This window comes from Pipistrellus hanaki (genome assembly GCF_964339955.1).
Source record: "Pipistrellus hanaki genome assembly, chromosome: 7".
NCBI lineage: Eukaryota > Metazoa > Chordata > Mammalia > Chiroptera > Vespertilionidae > Pipistrellus > Pipistrellus hanaki.
Window position 1 is genome coordinate 78,240,607 of NC_140509.1, and position 16,387 is coordinate 78,256,993.

Sequence of the window (16,387 nt, forward strand, 5' to 3'; positions counted from 1 at the left end):
CGCATGCCTAAGAAGTGGCGAATGGTAAACCTGGGAACTAAGACTAACTCTCTCCAAATGACCCTGGCTTCTAGCCACTGCCCTCCAGAGCCTGTGGGAAAAGTTAGCACCATTCGCCGAAACCAGTTTGGCTCAATGGTAGAGCGTCAGTCTGCGGACTGAAAGGTCCCAGGTTCGATTCCGGTCAGGGGCATGTACATTGGCTGCTGGCACATCCCTGGTAGGGGTGTGCAAGAGGCAGCTGGTCGATGTTTCTCTCTCATCGACGTTTCTAGCTCTCTATCTATCTCCCTTCCTCTCTGTAAAAAATCAATAAAATATATTTTTAAAAAAAGTTAGCACCATTCCGATGTCCACCTTAGAATTAACAAAGTGTTCAGAAACCTGAGTGAGAATCTGAACACCAACCAGGAAAGGTCATATTCCAAACTTACCATTAGGCTCTTATACCATTAACAGAGACTTTTCTTTACAGATAGAAATATTGGATCTGGGAACACGGAAATGAAGAGGCTGTACAAACCCCTGAAAATCCAGAAGGACCACCTTCTCCACTCCCCAATTGGGGGTCTCAATTGGCTCTAGAAAGCATTAGTAAGCACTTCTAGCCACTCTCCTCTGCTTAGGTTATAATTGCTTACACATTACAACTGTTATTCATGAAGGAAATTTAATGACCCAAGTGGTCACTTGTAGTGAAATATTTCAAGATCTGTAGATATTTTCTGGGACTTCTTCCTAGGCAGTGTCCCTGGAGGCCACTCTAGCGAGATCATGAGCAAGTCAAGGGGTCTACTTTGCAAAGGCTTGATGTTCACATGAACCTTTGTGCCCTGACACAGGAAGAGCCTGGAAATACAAAACAAGCTCCTGCCCTCCTCATTCTCATCTGACTTTCCTGGTTTATTTACAGAAACAGCTCTGTAAAATAAGCAAGGAGTAGGATTTCTCAACAAAAAAGCATTAGGTAGAGGATTTGCAGTGTTACATAGCCCCTCCCTGTAGAGAGCGCCTGGGAAGGCTCATGGGCATTTCTTTAATTATTGTCAGCTGACTCCAGTGGCATTGCAAAGCCATGTCCTGGAAACACACTTTGCCAAAAGGCAGGGGTGTTGTCAGCTTGACCTTCAGCCCAGGTGCCAGGGTGTGGGTTTTGTTATTTAAATCCAGTCAAGCACTAGGAATGAATACGACTGGGGCCCACCCAAGAATGCACATAATCTCCTTTGTCTTGACCTTTAGTAAAATTTCCTGTTTTTTTTGTTTTGTTTTGTTTTGTTTTGTTTTTCTGTATAAAATAAATACACTGTCTTGGCTCAGGGTTACTATTCCTATCCCTATCTATGTCAGAGGACAGTGGTCCCACCCAGTCCCAGCTTTTTCCTTCTATCTCTGTGTCTGTCTTTTTCTTTCATTTTCTCAATCCCCAACCTCCTCCCCCCCCCCCCCCAACACACTCCTACTCAAGAACCAGACCACTCTCTAGCCGTGCTGGATGCAGAAAAGAGAAATATTTACACCTCCCCATGACTAAGCACTATAACATATATATGATCATTATGACTGGTAGACCAAACAACCAGTTGCCCAGTCACTATGATGCTCACTGATCACCAGGGGGTAGATGCTCAATGCAGGAGCTACCCCCTGGTAGTCAGTGCACTCACACAACCAACCTCCTGTGGCCGGCCAATCTCCTGAGGTCCCTACCCTTATCGGCCCTGATCAGCCTCGATCAGGACTGAGTGAGAAGGCCACAATTGGCCCTGATTACCAGCCAGGCAAAGGGACCCCAGCCATGCACAAATTCGTGCACTGGGCCTCTAGTATAATATGATTAAATGTCAATTGTAATTGAAAATTTAAAAAAATTAAATATCATAATAAGGAATTGGTTTTAGTGGGAGATAATAAGTGTTTTTGGTATAATGAATTTGAGCTGACAGATCATCTTCCACATGGTCCAACAGTGTCAGAATTATGGGATTAAAGGTGAAAGAGAAGGTCAACCAGGAGGTTGATATGGGAAGTAATACACATAAGAGATGTCTAAGGTCCTGGAAATGGATATCACCAAGGAAGGGATAACAGCAGAGAGAAGAAAGACAAGAGAAAAATCTCTGGGGAATCTCTAGATTGCGGCCAAGGGAGAAAGGTACATCATTGGAGTGAGAAGAGGTTAGAAAGCTAAGGGGAAGAGCAGAATAGCTCTTGGTGACAAGGAAACTAAGGGAACAGATACTTGCATGGCGGGAACAGTTGTAATATTATATGTTGCTTAGAGGGTAGGGAGAATGAGGACTGAAAGAAGATGATTTGTAGTCATCTCCAGCCTTTGAGAGACCAGTTTTGGCTGAATAAAGAGTACCAGAGCAATCCCGGTGTCATTCTGCAGCCAACACATACACTTTGCCCTCGCAGAGGGCACAGAGCACTAGCCAAGTCTAAGTGGCTGGTTTCCAAAAATATTCGGGGGGAAATGAAGACAAAAAAAGGCAGCCAGACTGACTGATGAAAACTCTTCCACCAAGATATCTGTAATGTGTGCCTCTCAGCAAAAGGTCAACACAGCCTATTCTTGTTTCTTCAGCCAAAACAAAACAGCAGATCTGCTGCATTCAATTTCTGCTTTTAATTAGTGGCCATGTCATTCAGCTGCTGCTATGATTTGATAGAAGGTGCAAACTATGATTTTACCCATCATGCTAATAAACATGACTTATAAAACAGAAAGGAATGGAAGGGAGCTTTGATCAGATTAGTTTATGAGTCCTTTTCCAACTGTAGGGACCTAGAGACTGCAGCTGTTGTTGCAATCTGCATATCTGACCTAAGTTCCTAGGCACCAAAGCAAAATAAATGGGTAACTGAATAAAACTATAAGTAAAACTAGATGTTGACACCCTGTGAACCCACCTCCCCACTGCCTCTATCATCTTCCTTTCCTCAGACTCCCTTCTGTTCTCTGTTCACACAGAACAAGTCCTTTCTGTGACCTGCTTCACACAATGTGCTCCTTACCACTCGTCTGTTTTAGGATTTTTTTCAGTTCACTTACTATTGCCTATTTCTCTAAGCTTTTCTTTCTTTAGGTAACCACTAAAAGAGATGTGTGGTCCCTTTAACCTAACTCCTCATCCTCTTAAAAGGGCCATTCTCTGCCGAAACCGGTTTGGCTCAGTGGTGGAGCGTTGGTCTGTGGACTGAAAGGTCCCAGGTTCGATTCCGGTCAAGGGCATGTACATTGGTTGCGGGCACATCCCCGGTAGGGGGTGTGCAAGGGGCAGCTGGTCGATGTTTCTCTCTCATCGACGTTTCTAGCTCTCTATTTCTCTCTCCCTTCCTCTCTGTAAAAGAATCAATAAAATTATATATATATATATATATATATATATATATATATATATATATATATATATATTTTTTTTTTTTTTTAAGGGCCATTCTCTCCTGAAAGCCTCTCTTGCCACTCCCTGCTCCCCAAGGTTGAGTTAAGTTTCCTCATCTGTACCTTCCCACCTCTATTTGTACTCATCATTCTGGGCAGCTCGTGAGCTCTTGAAAAGAATAAAATGTATTCTATTCATTTGCATGTTCCTGGTACCTTGAAGATTGTTAAGTGGAAAAGAGATAGATATATAATACAGAATGAATGAATGAATGAATGGATGAATGAATGAATACATTTACAAGCAAACAAATGAAAATGAAAAAAGAGTGAAGTCTCAGAAGATTTTAAAGATGGCTGCTTATTCTATCTTGAAAAACCACTGGCTCTAAATGACAAAAACAACCCCATCTTCACTGTCTTCCATCTGCCAGTTAGACACTGAGATTAATAAGCGATTTTCCGATGCATTTCTGAACAAGCCTGGTAAGGTGCTATCTTGCGAAAAGGATGCTAAATATGGTGTGGGTGAAACTTTGCACGGTGGGCGGCTGGTTATTCATGGAGTATGTAGAATAGTACGCCAGATGCTTTCTAACATGGGCTGCACAGTTCCTATAATTTTAGTAGCAGAAACGGAGAGCAGATCATGATACGCATTTTCATCTTCTTTGTTTATGCGTTTAGAAGGGCATCCTGTCCACTTTAAATTCAGAACGACTAGACAATGAAAAATGCATGAGTCCTAGAAAAAAAGAGTCCTGCAAGAAGCTGAATACCTGATAGAGCAGAGCTTGTATTCCTAAAGACAGACATACCCATTACCATAAGCACTTCGTTCTCTTAAATAGAATTCAGACTCTTGTGAATAAAGCTGTGTTATACAGATCAGATATTCAAAATAAGAAGATTTAAAATAAACCATAAATTGAATCTTGTTTTTCCCTCCTGGAATTAAGAATATGTTCCTTTAAAAAGGTAGGAGAATTTTCAACACAGAGCTACATAGTCATATTACTTTGGAATTCTTTAGCATGAGAGGGGAGCAATTATGGCATCATCTTGAATTAGAACATGTCAACGTTTCTGGAGAGACATCTTCATTCTGATAGCTGTTCTCTGGCAAGTCATGCCAGACCTGAGTCAGCACCTGAATTCAATATGCAGACATCAAGAACAAAGCACACTGCTGTGATTAAAAACACCGCCACCTGAACGTGGGAGAAACACGTTCTACTACGTGATGACAAGATTCCTGTGTTCAGGAGTTAGGATTCTGGCTCCTTGAAGCTCTCAGCTGCAAATGTGTTTCATCACATTTAAGTATGAATTAGACTTCCATGTAAGAAGATTAATAGGCAAGAAGCAAACACACACCCCCAGAGGTTTAACATTTGTTGGAGCTCCTTCACCTCAGAATCTGTGCTCATGGAATTTATCTGTTCTCTGGTTCTGTGGCACCAGTTTTGTTGTTGCTGTTGTTTTTTGGAGGGAACCAGATAGTCCACAAGGAAGCCCTCTGGAACAGTATTTCACTGAGTCTATGAGGAACCAAGTGTAGGAGGCACTTGAAGGGCTAACGTGAGAAGGATGAGTCACAAATGCCCATGGACCCTATATGTTGTAAGTCTATAGAAATGGCACACGAGAGAAAAGGCATCAAATAGGGAGTGGGAAGGCCACCTCTTGAGTTCCACTAATCAAGCTCCACAATGGTGGGCATCTCCCACTCTGGCTTGGATTCCTTCATGTAAAGTAAGGATATTATAATTGGTAAGATCCCTCTGATGCTCTCCTTCGGGTCTTCTTGGTCTCCTCTATCTCTGAGGTCTCTGGTCACTCCCTCTAGCTCCAGCAGTGGCTGCCATGACCAACTCCACACAGACTACACCAGCATCGTGTGGGCACAGCCCAGGGGGCCAGGGCCTTATGCCCACTCTGTGTGCCTTGTGCCTTCTACTCTGGGGGCTGCAGGGTGATACTGAGGGCCAGACCTTGTGGGGACATACTTGGTGCCCACTTATTAGCAACCAAGTAGTGGAGGGGAGTCATTGCACTTGTGCACTAGAAAACCAATGCAGACAGACACATTCTCCCTCTCCCTCCCTAGGCAGGCTGCTCTGAGAAGCAGTCAATTTCTACAGGCCCTCGGAAGAAGGTCCTGCCCACAGGACCCTGCTCTGTTGGGTACCCTGCCCTTGTAATGTCTCTCCCACCTTTCCTTCTTCACTCCTGCTCCCTGGGGTTCCTGCCTTAGTAAAGCAGCAGCACATGCTCCTGTTACCTGGGGAACGCAAGCCAAGATAATGAGCTTTCCCTTTCCTCCTACTCCAGAATTCTGACTTACTCTTAGAATTGGTGGTTCTCAACTTTCTAATGCCATGACCTTTAATACAGCTCCTCATGTTGTGTTGACCCCCAACCATAACATTATTTTCATTGCTATGCATAACCATAGTTCTGCTACAGTTAATGAATCGTAATGTAAATATCTGTGTTTTCCGATGGTCTTAGGCTCTACAGCAGTGGTTCTCAGCCGGTGGGTCGCTCAACCTGTGGGCTGAGAACCGCTAGCAGGGTCGCCTAAGACTTAGAAGATGCTGGTATGAAATCATCAACCCTTAAAATTGGTATCTTCGACCTTAAAGTTTATTCTTTTTGTGTTTTTGATTAAACTCTTTGGTAGCTGAGCTACCAGCAATGTTTACTCTTTAGCATGAGAGGGAAGCAATTATGGCATCATCTTGAATGATGTTTGGCTAATCCCCAAACTCACGCTGTGGGTTCGGGGATTAGCCACGGAGAAACAGCCAGTCAGTAGCATTTGCCAAGGCCTGCTGAGTGCAGGATATGAGAAAGGAATGCTTGTCCCCTGCCTCCAAGAAGCTGAAAGGGCTATGGAACATAAGTAAGTGAAGCTATCTGTACAGAGGATGTGAAAATACCTCCGTACAAAACTGCTACAAGGTGTTGGGATAGTTTCAGTCTTTAAAACTGGGCAGAGCAACTCTGGGAAGGTTTCAGGGAGAACATACTTTGGAGGCTTTTTCTGTTTTAGATAATGGAATTTTGTTTTAAATGGAATTTTGTTTGCTTGCACGTGGAACAGCAAAAATTCCCAGAAACTTCTGGTATAAGTATAAAATAGAATATCCACTCTAGAAAAACAGTTTGGAAGTCCCTGAAAAGTAAAAAATATGTCTATCAAGTGGTCCGGCCATTCACTCCTAAGTAGGCATCCAAGGAAATGAAACAATATATGCACACCAAGCTTCGTACATGGATGTTCACAGCAGCTTCATTTGTAACAGTCATATCACTTTGTCCCAATGTTATGATCCCAACTGTCCATTAACAGGTGACTGGACAAAGAAACTGTCATATTCCTACAAAGGAACACCACTCAGCATAGTTGTCTGACATGCTGAAACTTCAATAGCTTCACAACACACCCAGCTACACCTGTACTTTCATCCCAACATTGCAAAGCTACAGTTTTCTAATAACTTGCTTCTTTAAGTCTTCGGCATGGCTTTCTATGTACCGTTCAACATTATCTGTCAATAGAAGATTTTTTGCCATCTCTTTTTTTTTTCTTTTATAATACAGCTTCTTCACAGTGATGAGAAGAAGAGGAATTTCTAGAAACTATTTGAGGCCCATTATACAGATCATTACGTTTAATAACTTTTTTTTTTAAATAAAGGGTTGTATGATGAAACATTTTGCAGATGTTATCTTTAGGTTATGATGGCTTACTATTTTAATTGTTTGCTAACACTGTATCAGGTAATCTCTTAAGGCACCCCATACACTTAGACCTTTAATAGAAGTGTAAACTCATATATAATATCATCTTACTGACAATTAGAAATGTTACTTAATATTTTTGTTTCATACTATTAGACTTCATTGCACTTGTTTTACTTTGCAATGTGGCTGATGAAGAAGGGTTGGATTAAGAATACGAGAAGTTTCAACTGAGCAAAATTTTTTATTTATTTATGCTGCATTTTCATGTTATTGTTGACTCTCAGCCTCTGTGTAGGAATTATTTTTAAGCCAACAATCCTCTTTGTGAAGCTTAGTTATTGAGATGGCCTAATCACTAAATCCTTTAATCAGACCCGCATAAACTGGGTGAGGTCAGGCGGCTACCGTGAAAACCCTTTGATAGCAGAACATCCACTCTTCTGTCAAAAACCTCATGTAACTTAGAGAAATCAACTATCTAGAAAAGCCAGACACAAAATACATGATTCCACATATTACATGATTCCATTTATATGGCATGTCCAGCGTAGGCAAATCTACAGAACAGGAAGTAGATAGTTGCTAATGTAGGACTAGGGAAACAGAGAGATAGCAAGGTGATTGCTAAAAAGTATAGGGTTTCTTTTTGAAGTGATAAATTGTTTTAAAATTGGCTGCAGATTAGTTGCATATATCTGTATAATACTTAACACTAATATACTAAAAACTTTAAGTGGGTGAATTGTATAGTATGCAAATTATATCTCAATAAAGCTGTTATTAAAAATAAAAAGAAACAAAGGAAGGGGGGAAATAAAATAGAAAAGAAAAATTAAAAAAAATCACACAGCACTTAAAAAATAAAGTTTCAACTATCAATATATGAACTACGAATTGAGAGATTGCACCAAGGTCAACTTATACATTAAAATTAGTCAAGCTTAATAACTTTCTATTGTTTCTACATTAAGAAATAAATATACTTTTTTCTTTCACATATAAAATAACTATTATTTTCTTCCTGAATCCCAGGGATCATCTTATATTCTCTTTTAAGATTTGTATTCCCGCTGAAACCGGTTTGGCTCAGTGGATAGAGCTTCGGCCTGCGTACTAAAAGGTCCCAGGTTCAATTCCAGTCAAGGGCATGTACCTTGGTTGTGGGCACAGCCCCATTAGGGGGTTTGCAAGAAGCAGCTGATCAATGATTCTCTCTCATCAATGTTTCTAACTAACGCTCTCTTTTCCTCTCTGTAAAAAAATAAATAAAATATATATATAAAAAAAGATTTGTATTCCCATTTTGGAAACAACTGATTTAAATGAAATTTTTAATCATTAGTTTAGAAGGTAAAACCTTTGTCATCTTTCTCCAGAAAACCAGGATGGAGTCATAAAATGAGAACTTGCTTTGAAAATGAATTTAGATCTTGACTCTGCCACTAACTAGCTGAAATTCATTTTCTACAGACTCATCTATAAAATAGGGATAATAATGTATATCTCTCAGGGCTGTCAAAAGGACTAAATGAGATAGTTTGTATAAACTGCCTGGTTCATGGTAAATATTCAGAATAACAGTTCTTATTATCTTTTAGTACATTTGGTAGCAATATTTTCATTGATTACTTAAATCTACCTATGTGCTTTGCTTATAATATTTAAAAAAACAAAAGAAATTATTGCTAAATGCATCCCATATTTAGTTTCTCAAGTTCTGAATAATAAATTTATCCAGAATTTTGAAACTTTAATGGAGTTCTGCCCTTCAGAAATTGGGGAAAGAAAGTAGATAGATGATAGATAGATAGATAGATAGATAGATAGATAGATAGATAGATAGATAGAATAAATATTTGGAGTTCTACCTGACAAAACTATTATGAAACTAACAGATTTTAGTTTTCAATATGAACTTCTGATTTGAGTTCTCACACTTGCTAACATCTTGGAGAGCAGGAAAAAGGCAAGGATATTTTTAGGTCAACTGTGTTTCTGTTTTCTTTCTTTATGCATTTTTAAATGACTGGCATTTTTCATTACAAAATGCTTTGATCTTTGCATTTTGAATTATGTTAGTGACCCCGGAGGCAAACATTTAACTTTAAAATCTATTGACTAAATAAAAACAAAGAAAGCAACAAGCGACTGGCGATATTCACTTTCTTTTAAAATAAAGACCCATGTCAAATTCCATTATTTTATCTCAAATTTACCAAATTTGTATGCATGAAGTATAGTGTATTTGAAGTAGAGCAAATTGGGAAAATTAGATTCTACTAAGTGCTGAACTTCTCCACACAATTAAAATCTGCTTGAAAAATGCATAATCAACTGAGATCATCAATTATACCTTTTAATTGGAAGAACATGCAGGAAACTTAGGACAAATAAGCAGGGAAGCCATGCCTAATTTTGGAAGACTAATATATCTGACTTCTCTGCTCTCAGGGCATAAAAGGATCCTCTTAGTGTAGGCTAAGCTGATATTCGTCTTCATCATTCTTTGCATCACAAGACAGCTCCAATCTACAATACAAGGATCCGACAATAAAGAAGTAAAGTTATTTCAGTACCCTTGACAGATAACCTTGGAAAACAACTCAACATTTTTGCAGCGCAGGCTGGACGATATTTATTCTGGAGGCTAAAGTCTTCTGTAAAAAATGAAAATGGGTTATTTACCATAATCAAATATTATAATTACTGAGAAGAAATTCAAGCTGGTGAAATTCCTACTGTAGGAATGATTCTAACAATAACAAAATAATTATTGCCACTCCTTCATCCTGGCCAGAGAGGAAAAGGAGATTAAAAGGAAGGAGTTCTTTAGATGAGAAATCCCCCAAAGTTCTCAGCTGCCTTTAGGATGGAAGAGGACAGAGGACAGTGGGAGGGAGAGCTCCTGAGGGCGATCTGAGGAAGATTTTGAAAGGCTTGAGTCAGGAAGGGGCCGGTGGAAAAGAAAACAATAACATTAAATTGATGAATTTGTTAAAAGACAACCCAGGTTGATTCATGAAATACAAAATGTTCCGTCTTTTTAAGAGGTACCAAGACTAAGCATTGTGGTAAAAACATCAGGTCAACCATAACAAACTAACAAACAAAAACAGGCAGATTACAAACCAAGAGTGCAATAGTGAGTTTTATGCTAAAAACAAACCTTCTCATTAAAATCACGTTCTAGGTAAAGGAGTTAGCCTGCTCTCATAAGTGGAGGCACTGCTTAAGCTGCAACTGAAAACCACGCTCAGGCCCTCAAGTTTTAGGAAACCACTGACACATTTTTAAGAACAAGAGTGAGAGAGAAAAAGGGTCACTTTCGTGGCCTAAATTGTGCTCTCACCATTCTTATACTTGAGTTCATTGTGAAAAATAAAACCAAAAAAACTATTAAAGTAAGGGGGTGTGCTCTGGTCTACCTGACTAGCTGAAATCCACTCCCCAGAGAGGGAAGGGGTGAGGCAGGCGGGACTTCAGTATGGTCCGCCCTTTTACAGTAAGGATGCTGGGAAACTGTCCCTTACAATGTCTGCAATGGAAACCTCGTAAAATCCACCTTCCTTCCTTTGTCTCCTGGAGGACTTGGCCAAATGCAAGTGATTTCAGATCTCTGACACACTGCCCCTAGCACACTGTCCCACCCAGCAAAAGCTGCAACAGTGTTTCCTAGCAGTATGAATAACAGTAAGAAATGGTATCTTATTATACTTTTGATTTGCATTTCCCTGATGATTAGTGGTGTTGACCACCTTTTTAAACACTGTTGGCCATTTGTATGTCTCCTGCTCATTTTTTAGATTGGTTTTGTTGTTGGGTTGTATGAGTTCCTCATATATTTTGGATATTAACCTCCTTTATCAGATGTATGGTTTGCAAACATTTTATCCAATTCTGCAGGTTGCTTTTTCATTTTGATTATATCCTTTACCATGAAGAAGTTTTTTTGTTGATGTAGTCCCACTTGTTTATTTTTTGTTTTTGTTGCTTGCTTTTACTTTTGGATTGGCACTTTGAAGTTTGAATAGTGTCTATAAAGGTGATTTGAAGAGTCTGTATATCTTTCTTTTCCTTTATTGGTCCATTTGTGTGTGTGTGTGTGTGTGTGTGTGTGTGTGTGTGGTTAAAAAATGAGAAGCTAAAAAGATGTCCTATTTGAAAGTATAAGTGAACTGACACCTGAAGTAACTATCTCACCAACACACATATTGCCAAAGAAATTAAATTCAAACGAGTGTGAGTGGCATACATAATGATGTTCACGTTTTGTTTTCTTTAGTGCTCCCGAGGACCAGTTAGTTTATATATGAAGTAGATTTATTTGGATATAATACCGCAAATAACTCCACTGCATCTTTTACTTTAATTTAAAGTAAAAATAAAGTGAATCAAGGTGCAACATGTAACATGATGTATGCATTCTGCTGAATCTAAATGAATTCTAATTAAATTACTTGGAGCAAGATAAATTAGATTATTTCTCAAGCACATTTTGAATAAACCTAATGAAATTCTATGAATAGAAATGTCAGAATGGGCTTTCTTTAATGACTTAGTTGCTGATATATTCTCTTGGAATGAGCAAGAGGTCAGACTGACCTTGGGCCATTTCTTCTTAGAGTGAGACAGACACTATATTAACTTCAGAAAGACTAGACTGAGACTAGGATCTACTTTATGTTGAAAGTAAAATAATTTATTGAGGCGTTTTGTTCTGTGTTTTCCCCTACATTTTTTTCCCTCTTAGCTTTGGAATTCCCTGGCATCAGAACAGTTCCAATTGGGAAGTAAAACAGAGGGCTAAAATAAATGTCCCTTTGTTTCTGATTCCATGGAGGGGATTAGATTATGGGTAGAGAAGGCAGACATCAGCTAGAGGGAGATGGACACAGAAGTATCAAGTTGGGGAAAGATGTATGTATGTTCTACAAGTGAGAGGGGCCCAGACTCACCATCTCATGTCACTCTGGGGAGGGGAAGGGTGTAGACATCTACACGGGTTGGCTAGGCAGACTATATAGGGAAGCTCCTAGCCTGTGTAGATTTCTGTGCCAAGGGTGGTGTAAAATCCAGAAAGCTTTTGGATGCTAAGGAGCAGTGTAGACTTGGTAAATGTACATCATGGTAATCCAGTATGGGTTTCTTTATTTTAATATAATTTAATTTAATTTAATTTAATTTAATTTAATTTAATTTAATTTAATTTAATTTTATGTTCAGCTAAAGGCTCAGTGCACAAATTCATGCACCTTGAAAAGAACTGTGGGCTGCAAGGCTGCAGTGGGGTGAGTTTTGGTCCATCCTCCATGCCCCCACCTGGCTCCTTCTGCTGTGCTCCCCCCACCTCCCCAGTCCCTCCTACTGCTGCCACTCTCACACACTGATGGTGCCAGCCCTGCTTGCACCCTCTGAAGGTGGGGAGTGACTGGGTTGGGCAACAGAAGTGGGTAATAGTGGCAGCTGCTGCCCTGATCTCCCTTCAGGGGCAAGGAAAGGTGAAGAAACCCTGAGGGGCCACTGGGGACAGTTGTCCCTGCTCGCACCCACTGACAGTGCCAAGTGATCAGGTACAAGCACCATCTCCAGTGCCAGCAGCAGGTGAGAGCAGGGCTGGTGCCGGCAGCAGGTGCAAATGCTGAGCAGACCACAGTGCACAGGAGCAAAGAATTTTCAGTAACCACCAGAGGCTTTCCTTGATGACAGTGACCGGCTCTCTGCTTTGGTCTGGTGCCCCCATTCACCTGCTCCACCATCTGTTTTGTGCATGCTCCCTAGTGGTCAGTACACATCATAGCAACCAGTTGTTTGGTTGTTCCAACATTCAGTCTATTGCAATTAGCCTTTTATTATATAGGATTAAAGTTTACTTTCAATATTATTTTTATTTTATTTCAGGTGTACAGCATAGTGATCAGGCAATCATATACTTTATGAAGTGTCCCCCCAATATTCCCAGTACCCTCTTGGCACCATATGTAGTAATCAGAATGTTATTGACTATATTGCCTATGCTGTAGTTTATATCGCTGTGACTATTCTGTAACTATCAATTTGTATACCTTAATCCCTTCACCTGTTTCACACATTCTCCCGTGTGTTTTGATATGCCTGAGGCCCTGAGTCCCAACCCACAGGTTGAGAACTGCTAGCAGGTTGCCTAAGACCATCGGAAAACACTGATATTTACATTACAATTCATAGCAGTAGCAAAATTACAGTTATGAAGTAGCAACGAAAATAACTTTATGGTTGGGGGTCACGACAACATGAGGAACTGTATTAAAGAGTCGAGGCATTAGAAAAGTTGAGAGCCACTGGTTTAGAGCAAGAGAACTTTGAATCAGAATTAATTTGCTTTGTAGAAATTTATGAAACAATATATCTCAATTTATTCCATTCTTGGAAAAGTTCACTTCTATTGTGGTTAGCTAAGAAGTTATTCAAGAATAAACATCTTTCTCCCTAAACTCCCTTCTTTTCCTATTCCTTTGGAAATGCTTGGCATTTTATTACGGGCTAGGAGTATAGTTTCTTTGGCTTGAGAAGAGTGATAAGTAAAGTCTGAGAGGGCAAGGAAGGTACAAAAAAGAAAGGTTTACAAAGGAGACTTAAATGATGTGCCAAAGGATGAGTAAGGAGTAGATAAAGATCATGCGCAATAATGTCTAGAAAAATAGAGCCACTCTTATGACAATTATTCATTTTTCTATAACGACATATAAAATCAACTGAGAATGGGTTAAGAACCTGTGAAAGTTAACTAGCCATGAATGAACGGATATTGCCTAATTTATATTCCAGTTCCATAGCCAATCTGAAGAAGGAGAAATGAGGCCCTTTGAAGAACAGAACATGATGGCGTCTGTGATGCATATTTCATAAGGTGTTTTCTTACAGAGTGTTCCCTACTGTGCATTCCCAATGCTGTCTGAGATACATTAGTGAGAGGGATGAGAGGCACACGTTTTCTTACTAACGTACCTTTTTATGTTTGGTGCCGACACTTTTGGTTCAGTTGACAACCCCAGAACACAGCTGCAACCATTTTCTCATTTGATAGTTATGGAAATATTTACTGAAAGTATATGAGTGGAAATACACCAAGACTCGTGAACTGCTTTCTGAGTCTTTAAGAAGAAAAAGGGAGGAGTAGGAGTAGATGTTCTTAATGAGAGAGAAATGGGGTTCTATCCTCTCTTACTGTAAAAACTCCTTCAAGGTATAAATTTGAAACTTAAAAAAAAGTTTTATTCTCACCAAGGCATACATGTTAGCATAGTGACCTAAAAATCCTAAATAAAGACATTTAAGTAAGCCAGAGCTTATTTTTTAATGAGCTATGTTAAATGTTTCAACACTATGGGGACAAGTCTATGTCTACATCTCTTCAAAGATGAAACAGATATGGTCAGAACAGTGTGTTCAACAGGTCAGACTACATGTAAGTCAAGGGTAAGAAGACAGCTGAATTCTTCCCAAATATTCTAAGGTAAATGTAGAACATTGCTAACAACAGAAGAATCATGAAAAAAAGGTTAATTTATATATAGCATGGTCAGGCAGTGGGGAGGAGACACTAAAAAGGGCTCACAGTAAAGCAGCAAGGGAAAACATAGTAATAGAGACTGTCTTTCCATGTTGTTTGTCAATGCCAAACTTTACAGTCAACATAATGGCAATAGCCTAAGGGTTTCTGATCCTCTGGTCTTCCCTAAAGCACAGTGCATGGAGTGAGAACCCAGGAAGCTCAGTCTGTTACAGGATCTCTGGCAAAAGTATCTGGTTTCCTGCATATAATGAAGAGCTCATTGAAGATCCCCAACCCCACCCTAACCCATATACCAACTCTGTGAGACAGGTGATCAACATCTGGTGCTATTTTCCCTCTACAGAAATATTTGGAAGAGGATTGGGGAGGGAATTATGTTGGAGAGAATGTAAATTTTGAGTCAGAAATCACCCAGGTATGCTGCTCAAGCTCCAATCCCCCATTATTCCATGGGAGTAGAAGACCAGAGTGTTTAGAAACCAGCAGATGTTGAATCTGTGCACGAAGACAGAGCTGAAATTCAACTGGACATTGGAGGAAGTGAGAGCAGCCAAACCAAATCAAGGGCCTGGGCAGGAGCCTACACAACAACCAGCACAGATGGACCTTACATCTAAATGCTTCCAAAGGTGGAGATTTCACAATGCTTCAACCCTGCCCTTCCTTTCACATGCATCTTTCTGTTAAAGGATATAAACAACATTTCTGCTGTGGAAACACAACATGGAGTTCAAGCAGCATTGACATTTTTTGGATGGTATTTTAGAGAAAATTCTATGATTGACAAAGAGTCTACAACCTGGAGAATAATTCTGAAGAATAGAAGGATTATTAACTTGTCGGTTTGTTAGCATGTTAGTAATTAGGAGCCATAGTTGAAATTTGGCTATTTTGAGTTTTAATGACTCTTGTGTAAACCTGTGTTCTGAGCATGCCTGTACATTAAAGATAGGTGGCAGAGTGCTTTTCAAAGTGCTGGTATGATCCACAGCTAATTTAGGAATATACATCATGATCAAGAGGGGAATTGTTTGCTCATAAACCCACAGAGAAGTGATATTCTTGTCCTTGCTCTTTTTCTATTTGACCTTCTCCATCTAATGATTTAGCCTTTGTATAACCACGGCTGAAAAATAAGCTTTCCGATGTTGTCCTTCACTTTGATGGACAGAACAGAAAGTCAACATTCACATTTTAATCCCCAGGTGTGACAATATGAAAGACAAACGTTGAAGAAGAAAATGGAGGAGGAGGAGGAGGAGGAGGAGGAAGGAAACAGTACAGATCCTGGTGTTCACTTCTGCTGCTTGGTGGAGGGAAGTGCCTACAGGTCTCTAAAACTGCAGAGTGCATTTCTGAGCCACCATCCAGGTGTGCACATCCTGGATGGCTTTTCTTTCAAGTGTCATGGCTTTCCTGGTCCTTGGTGAGGCCTGCCTCACAGAGTCATATTCAGAAAGCAAAGACAAACACAGCATGTTGCTGCCCACATCAAGTCTCCTGGGTCTAAGTTCCTGCCTCAAATCCACCATGGGGTGTTACTTATTAAACTCTGCCTCATGCTGTGGCATCTGATTCTGGGACTTACACTATAGACTGACCAGCCTTCATCAACCACCCACGAACAGCTCATTTCTGGACCAACACATTCCTCCTGACTTTTAGCCCCCAGAATGTTGAATGCAGCCAATATT

At 40.0% G+C, this 16,387-nt stretch overlaps 1 protein-coding gene across 1 annotated transcript in view; it reads right to left on the reverse strand.

Moving 5' to 3' along the window:
- The window catches only part of SLC35F1 (solute carrier family 35 member F1), a 261,374-nt gene that overhangs the window by 103,826 nt on the left and 141,161 nt on the right, over positions 1-16,387 (reverse strand). The window lies entirely within an intron of this gene.